The following is a 9,298-nucleotide window of genomic DNA, read 5'->3' on the forward strand; positions in this document are numbered from 1 at the left end:
GCAGAAGGGTGTGTTGGCAAATGTAAACACAGATTTTGTTGAAAAAATAAATCCATAAATTCCTGGAAGCAGAATCTTGTCTTACTCACCACCATTAAAATATTTCATAAAAACAAGATTAATAAAGGTAATTTTTTACATCCTTAAAAATTATTATAATTATCGATGAATTCTAGCAAGTACTTTTCTTGCATCTACAAGTATGCTTTTATATTTTTGTCCCCTTTTCATTTAGTAAATTTCAAATATTTATTTCCAAATAATAAAAAAATCTCCATTATTGAAATGAGCTCAAATTGGTCATTACATATTATTCTCCTTTATATATTGCTTAATTCACTTACTAATACTTTAAGAAATTTTCATCTATGTTCATGAAAGAGATTGACCTAACAGTGGCCCATGCTTGTAATCTCAGCAACACGGGAGACTGAGGCAGGAAGATTTAAAGTTCAAGGCCAGCCTCACCAATTTAGTAAGGCCTTCAGCAACCTGTCTCAAAATAAAAATAAAAAAATTAAAAAAATTAAAAGCTCAGTGATAAAGTGCCCCTGGGTTCAATCTCAGCAAAAAAAAAAAAAAGCAAAACCCAGCAAAAAAAGAGACTGACCTAAGTTTGCCTTTTATATTGGAGATTTTTACATGTTTTTTCTTCTACTTAAACTCGAATTATCATTACTTTTATCCATAAAATTTTATTTTGGTCTAACAGATGAATATGCTTAAATATATTTAGTGACTACTCTCATATCTCTCTGCAATATCTAAGCCATTGAAATAGAAATATATGTCTACATCCTGCAAGGCTCCAGGTGTTTACAAATTCTTATAAGTTAGATATCATCATATTTACTAGTAGCACAGAATCAAATAATAAATGTGCTGATATCTTGATAGATAATCATACATAAACGTAAAATTTTAGTAGAAAACTATTTAATGAAATGATAAAAAAATAAAAATAGTAATATCCAAAAAAATTTAGATAGTTCTCATTCTCTAAAGATGTTTCAGTTATTCCAACTAATTTCTCTGTTGTCTTCATAAAGTTCTACAAAGTTGAAAAGGTAAAGATCTTGATTCTTCAGGTAAACTTCTTGATTCTTCAGAACACAGGCAGTACTGGTCCAGCCACTGCCAGGTTCACACCTTCTGTCAGGGAAAAAAACATGGAACTACCAAAAACGTGTTAGAACTGCCACAAACCCTTGTAATCATCTATATGAACTATAAAACATGCTATTATTTTATTCTCAAATTTTCATAAAGAAAAGATTAAGATTTACTACAATAGCCATCTGGTCTGTGCCCTGACTTCAGTCACATTGTTTACACACTGACTCTGCTTTCTAGAATAAAAGATTAATACTCACTCATTTGAATGCCTTCGAGACCCCAGGCATACTTGTAAGAAGTAGCTGGTTTAATCTTCACTTCAGTCCATGATGTAAGGTACTGTCAACATCCTCAATCACTATACATGAATTCAAACATTTTTATTGCCTCCCAAACTTTAGATTTTAGAAGAAGCTGGAGCCTGTATTAGCTTTTTCACTGCTATAGACCAAAAAAGAAAAAAAAAAAAAAGAAAAGAAAAGAAAGAAAGAAAAAACAATTTTAGAGGTGAAAAATTTATTTGGCTTACCGTTACAGAGATCTCAGTTTACACAAGGCCCACTCCACAGCTCTGGGCCCAAAGTAAAACAGAACATGATGGCAGAAGACTGTAGTGGAGGAAACCAGCTCAGGACATGGCAACAAGGAAGCAGAGAGCTCTACTCACCAGCGACAAAATATAAAGGCATGCCCCCAGTGACCTACCTGCTCTAGGCACACCCTACCTGCTTAGAGTTACCACCCAGTTAGTCCATATCATTGGATTAATCCACTGATTAGCTCACACTTTATGCTCCAATCAATTCGTTTCTGAAAATTCTTCCATTGTCTCATACATAAGCTTTTGGGGGACATTTCATATCTAAACCATAACAGAGTCACACATACAAATAGTGTGTTTTAGCCAACTCAAGTTGTGCCTGGTGGATCCTGTCTTCACTAATTAATTCTGGTGAACATACTAAAATTCACAAAAACTAAAAAAACAAATATTGGAAAAAAATGAGTTAATCCCTCCCCCAACAAAGACTGAGCACATAAATGATCTCTCACAAAAAGATAAAGAAAAATGAGAAATGCAAGCCAACTTCTAAGAAAATAAACTCTATATTGCAAAGCATTCCAAATGTTATAGAGTATATGGAATAAAATCAGAAAGATTCCAGAAAGCTTGTTATATGCTAGAAAAAAAAAATTAAAAAGGATGCAACATCTGGATACATAAAACTAAGTTTATATTTCCTTCTTTTTCATTTTTCTCTCTCTCTCTCTTTCCCCAAACAGTCACACCTAAAACAGACTGAACTTAAAGCTTTCACAGAAGGTACAAGAACCACAACAGTTTGTTGACAGAAGAGCCACAGCCTCTGGGGCAGAAGTCTCTCTCTCACTTGCACTTAAGCTCTAAGCCTGTAATGAATGGCTTCTAGTAGTACCAAGTCCATAGCTCACAGTTTATAGTGGTTCTTAAACTTAGGTAATGTTAAAATCACCTGAGGTACCTTCTTAACTATCCTTCCAATGCCAAAGAGTCTATTTAGCTAGTCTGTGATGGATTCTGGGAACCAACAGTTTTATACAAATCCCCAGAAGATTTTAATGTGCACCTGGTACTTGAGAATGGCTACATTAGACCTAAGCCTGTGGTGGGTCTCAGCACTGCAGCAGAGTCATGCTTGGAGGCTTATCACTACCTTGAATGGCTGAAATCAAGAAGCTGAAGCAATTCCCTGCATTCTTGCAGACCCCCTTTCCTGCCCAGAGTGCAGCACCTGCTGGGAAAGGTAGCTATGGGTCAAACTGGCCACTGCTGACAACTTATTTCAGACTTACCTGCTTTAGTATAACCTTCTTTGGGGGTCCATAAACAGTACGGGTTTCCTGGCTGTAACTCTGAATTAAACAAGGGGAAGGCAACAAAAGGAAAAGCTGAGTGCCTAATATGTGTTAGGCATTACATTTATTTTGCTTTTAATCCTTATAGCAATCCTATGAGTTTTCTATTTGTCAAAAAACAGAGGCTCAGGGGCATTTTTTTTTTCCCAAGGTCACAGGCTACTAAGAGAAACACTGGGGTGTTGATGCAATCTGTCTTTTACTGTACCATACTGCCCCCTAGGGCTTCAGGAGCCTATGGCAGGTATGGAGGTTAAGAGAATTTGAAATAACAAGAAGGCAACTGGCTTGACATCTCCCCTGGTGGACTTAATTGGCTGTGATTTGCTCTTTCCTCCCAACACTTACAACCTTTTTTGTGGGTACCACTGGCTTGGCAAGGAAATCTTGCTGCCTTTTGTTAATTGCCAGTTCATGTGCTTTCAGCTAATTGCCATTACAAGCAAGCTTAGGCAAGGCCAAGACATTCCCAATATTTTTTAATCCACTGCAGAGCCCCAAATTGCCTTACAGCAGTATTTCTCAAACTGTAATGTATGTATGAATCACCTGTGAACCCTGTCAAAATGCAGAGTCTAATTCAGAGGATCTGGGTGGAACCTGAGATCCTGCACTTTCTAACAAGCAACCAGCGGATGCCACTGCTGCTGGAGAGAGGATCAGACAGTGAATTGCAAGGAGCTCATTATTCTACAAAATGGCTTGTTAAACTGTACTTGAAGAACAAGCAGCTGTGGGTATGGCTTGATAAATCACATTTTGCCATAGATTTCATTTTTAAAATTTAAAATACAGTGTCTCCATGTTACATACAAGCTAACAAGACTATCTAGTCATTCCTTTCCTGCTCAATGAATCTTTGTAGACTGATCAGTTGATAGGACATCTTTATCTTTTTTTTCCCGGGGGAGGGGGGGGGTTGTGTGTAAGGGGGTACCAGGGATTGAACTCACATTGGCACTCAACCACTAAGCCACATCCCCAGCCCTGTTTTGTATTTTATTTATAGACAGGGTCTCACTGAGTTTCTTAGTGCCTCATTTTTGCAGAGCCTGGCTTTGAACTTGCAATCCTCCTGCTTCAGATTTCCACTGGGATTATAGGCCTGTGCCACCATGCCTAGCTGGTTGATAGGATATCTTAACGTGAAAATAAAGCACCTAAAAATACAGGTGGATTTCTTATTTAATAACACAAAAGGACATTAACAGGTTTTTCTCTGGTTTTTCAAATTAAGCATGGCAATCTATTCCTCCCACTACTGCTCCTGTTAGCACTAAAGTTCCCCCTCACCTGTGACCACAATGTCCTTGGGGCTGCCAGCTGGATGCTTCCAATAAGAAACCGATGGATCATTCTATTGATGTTCTCTGGACTGAGCACAACCATTAAAAACACCAGCCTCAGGGGAAGCAGACCTGAGTTCAAGCTCCTGCTGACATTTTATTTCTGAAGGTTAATTTCTTGCCTAGTACTACCCTAAAGCCAGGCTTGAAACTTTGATGCAATCCAAAAACAGTCCAAACTGCAATATATTCCCATACCATAGAGTAGCTTTTCTCATTCATGACAGTAACTAATGATTTTGTGTTGAAACTCAAAAGAATACTTGACACAATAAAACTTCATAAATAGTGGTTTGAAGAAGATATCTCTGTCCAGGGTTCACTTTTGGGTCTCCCCACACTCGGCACACACACAACCTGCCATTGGGCTTTAAACAGATATAACTTTATCCTGTTGGTGGCCTCAACTTCCTCAGTTACCAAAGGGATGGACGGTACCTTCCCTGGATGTCTTCATGAAGATTAAACACACATCTCCCTCCAAGAGTCCTGACAGCACCCAGTCACCCTTCTCTTTTATAGACTGTTTCCCTCTAGGAACCCCCCAAACTCTATCTTACCACTCTTGTTCAAACCCCCATCTTCCCTTATCTCTTTCCTTTCTAGAGAACTTATCTCCTGTTTTTTTTTTTTTTTAATTTTAGTCAGTTTTATTTTCTCTGTGATCAAAAGGCTTTACAATTACAATTTTAGAGGGTGAAAATTTTATTTGGTACTCAGAGATTTAGAGATCTCAGTCCATATATGGTTAACTCCATTGTCGTGCCCAAGGTCATGGCAAAATGTGTGGAGGAGGAAAGCAGCTCAGGATCTGGCAATCAGGAAGGAGAGAGAGACAGAGAGAGAGAGAGAATATGAGAGGGAGCACAATCTGCAGATCAGGAAAAAATACAAGCTCCAAGGAATCTTACCTGCCTACAGTTACTGCCCAGTTAATCCAGATCTGTGGATTACTGATCAGGTTAAGGCTCTCATAGCACAATCATTTTATCTCTGAACTTCTTTGCATTGTCTCCCACAAGAGTTTTGGGGAACACTTCATATATAAATCATAACAGTAATAAAGAAGGGAAAATGATTCGACCTTCACCTGAGAAAGAATAGCAAGATATTCAACATTTACAATAAGAAATTAAAAAAACTAATATGTCAGAAAATAAACCCAATCTTAAATGGAATTTTTGACCACGGAGTTATAAATAATTAATAAGTAAGTTTACACACTTACCCAATTTTCTGAAATTTTTGTGACGTGAATCCTTCTGTCAACAAGTCAAGCCCAGTGGATGGACAATATTTAGTTCTCTGTGAATGGCAAAATTAGGTGGGCAGATATTAACAAATTCTCTTAACTGGACTTTTTTCCCAGACTCCCTTCACAGACAGAAAAAAAAAAAAAGATCAAAGATGTTACCAACATTTAGATGACATTTGAGAAATAATACAGTGACCAGTACTTCAAATTGTCAGAAATACTGTTTGAGTTGGCCTGAAACTTACATCTCCCTATGTTCATTTTAAAAAAAATATATAAAAACACACAAGAAAGTGCCCTGCCCCATCAAATGTAGGTGATCCACTTGAAACATACTTAAGACCCCTCCTAAATGAATTTGTATTACTACCTCACATAGGGGTTTCTCTAAAGAGTGAAAGAAATGTCACACACACACACACACACACACACACACACATTTTAATTTCAGATGTTAACACTTTGTAGATATTCAGTAAATATCCCATTGAATTTATCTGGGTGGCTATTTCCATCAGGAGGCACAGGGAAAAGAGTGAGAGGGGTTTAGTTCACATGTTCCTTGACTTTATTAAAAAAAAAAAAAAAAAAAAAAAACTCTGACCGCAGCAAACATTTTATATGTCAGACAACCTTAGCTCTTATAGTCTTTCAAAATCTTAGGAGAGGAGGTATCAAATTCTAAAACAGTTGTCCATGTAGAGGAAATTGCATTCACTGGAAGAGAAAGAAAAAAAAATGATAAGAATAGAAATATTCTTATAGAAAGCCCCATCACGGAAAAAAAAGGAAAAAAATAATCATACAAAAAAGATCAAGTCATACCACCAAACAACAGACACTAAGATAGCAATGTTAAATAAAAAGCTACAAAAGGTACCTGAAACCAAACCTTACTTAAGGAAAAGTAGGGGAGGGGGGAACAATGATTTTTAATTCAGCAATATTTATCTTATAAATTTATATTTTAGATAGGCAAAGTAGAGATCTTCATCAAGGGAAATTTTATTAAAATGAAATTCATATGTAAACTATCCAACTAAGTAAAGTTATAGTGATTACTAGCAGACAAAATCCACAGCAAGATGTCAGTGCTAATTAAGTCTGTGGCAATCTGAAAACAAAAGAGAAAGACAAGAGGCAGCTAGCGACCAGCACAGGAGTCTGAGTACCGCTAGCTGCCCACCCTGCTGTGGGCCCTCTGCTGCAGGATTTTATGCACCAGCCTGCTGGCAACCACTGGCCAGTCTGGGGAGTCTGATCTCAGCAACCACCACCCAAGAGGTACAGTCTCCCAACTAGTCGCCCAAGGTCTTCAACAACCAGATCTTCATAAACAATGAGTGGCAGGACTAATGCCATTGTTAGGGTCTGTAAACAAGTCAGGATGGCGCCTGGCATTTTGCCAGAGGGAGTGGTTTGTGAAGTAATGCCAGCAAGCCATTAAGTGTGGAGATTCCTTATAGGTTGACTGCTGTATCTAGTTTATGTTAATTAAGATAAGCTGTGTGGAATGTATATATACCCCGCCTGTCCTACAATAAACGGCTCCCACTCCTGCTGTATCAATCTACACAAGTTGTTCGTCACCCGCCAATTATTTTGCTGCAGCCGGACTGCGGCACGCCATCAGCAAGAAAACATTCCCCACTGTCAATCCATCCACCAGAGAGGTCATCTGTCAGGTAGCAGAAAGGGACAAAGAAGACATGGACAAGGCAGTAAAAGTTTCCCGGGCCACCTTCCAGCTGGGCTTGTCTTGGTGCGGCAAGGACGTCTCTGACAGGGGCCAGCTGCTCTACACCTGGTTGAAGGTCAGCCACCTAATCCAAGTTGCTTGGGGGGAATAGCAACCCCAAGACAGTGACCCTGGAGCTGGAGGGAAAGAGCCCCAACATCAGCATGTCGGACGCTGATGTGTACTGAACAGTGGAACAGGCCCACTTTGCCCTGTTCTTCAACCAGGACCAGTGCTGTTGCACCTGCTCCCCAACTTTCAGGAGGACACGGAGTTTGTGAAGAGCAGCGTCATCCAGGCCAAGTCTTGGGTGGTGGGGAACCTTTTTGACAGACAACGGAGAAGGGGCCACAGGTAGATGAAATTTAGTTCAAGAAGATCCTTGGCTACATCCAGTTAGGGAAGCAAGAGGGGGTGAAGCTGCTGTGTGGTGGTGGGGCCCCTGTAGAACTCAGCTATTTCATTCAGCCCACTGTGTGTGGAAATGTGCAAGATGACATGACCATAGCAAAAGGAAGAGATCTCTGGGCCTGTGATGCAAATCCTGAAGTTCAAGACCATATAAGGAGTCTTCAGGACAGCTAACAATTCCAAGTATGGGCTGGCTGCAGCTGTGTTCACAAAAAATCCGGACAAGCACTTCAGTTGACCATGCGGGTCAACTGCTGTGATGTGTTCAGGGACCAGTCCCCGATAGGGCTACAAGATGTCAGGCAGTAGTCAAGAACTGGGTGAGTTCGGCCTGCAGGCATCCACAGAAGTGAGGACCATCACAAAGTTCCTCAGAAGAATTCATAAAGAACCATCCATTTTCCTTCCTCATCCAGTACCGGAGAGTCCCCCAAGATCATCAAGATTTCCAAGAACAATCTTTGCACATGAAAGGCTCAAAGGAGAAATCCCTCCCACAAAATCTCTCCAGTCAAGCAAGTCCTGGAATTCTAAATGATAAAGAGGGTGGGCTGGTGGGGTGCAACACAGTGTAGAAAGCCTGTTTTAAACTGCAACAGTACTGCTGGCTTCCAGGGAGATTGCTTAAAAAAAGAGATTCATGTTTTATCTTCTGTCTCTGGTTCACTTCTTAACTTGCCTTTATTGGAGAAGAAAATCCAACTGCTAACACCCTGCTTCTTTGTATCCAGGACTAACACACATTTAAAAAATGAGTAACTCTCAAAAAAGAGAGAGAGAGTAAGCAAGAAAAGATGAAAGACAGTTTATATTACATAGTTGCTAATCGATAAAATCTCCTTTTCTATTTTCCCTAAAACTTAAGAATTCAACTAGCAATTGCCCTTAATATACTCACTGAAAATTTATTCAATATTCCTTTAATTAGGTTACACACAATGAAACCTACGGGCTACAGTGAACATATTCAAAATGAAGATGCTTATTACAAAAGCCTATTATATGTAATTACATTGCTCAGGCCAGTAAGAATGGGAATCAAGGTGATTTCCACATTCTATATATACATGGGAAATGCCACAGGTCCAGGAGGCTTCTGAGGAATGTGTTTTATGCCATGTGCAGCCTAAGGCCCGTGAGAACTCCTTGGCCAGTGTGCTTAGTACAGCTTTGTTTGCCCTCCACATTGAGGCACAGGACTTCACAAATTTCATGACAAAGCTCAGGAATGTCTTCTTTTTGTTTTGTTTTGTTTTGTTTTCCACCCAAATTTACATGCACACCACCCCATTAATTACTTCCTTAGAGTTGTAACTTTGACACGCCACTTCCTGTTGGAGACCTTTGAAATCTATTGGAAAACTTTATCAAATCTCAAGCCAAGAAAGCATTGGTTAAGTATCATTAAGAAATGTTTTGGGTTTTTTTGTTCATTCATATTTGCTATTGAAAAACAAAACAAAAGCAAATGCTACTACTAGTAATGCAAGTGCATGATCAATGTGAATTGAAAGCAAAAACTAAAAATATCATTCT

At 39.1% G+C, this 9,298-nt stretch overlaps 1 pseudogene; it reads left to right on the forward strand.

The window, feature by feature from the left end:
- The first annotated feature begins 7,322 nt into the window (after positions 1 to 7,322).
- On the forward strand, positions 7,323 to 8,300 carry LOC143411401 (aldehyde dehydrogenase, mitochondrial pseudogene; annotated as a pseudogene).
- Positions 8,301 to 9,298: the final 998 nt, after the last annotated feature.

This window comes from Callospermophilus lateralis, chromosome 12 (genome assembly GCF_048772815.1).
Source record: "Callospermophilus lateralis isolate mCalLat2 chromosome 12, mCalLat2.hap1, whole genome shotgun sequence".
NCBI classification, from domain to species: Eukaryota; Metazoa; Chordata; class Mammalia; order Rodentia; family Sciuridae; genus Callospermophilus; species Callospermophilus lateralis.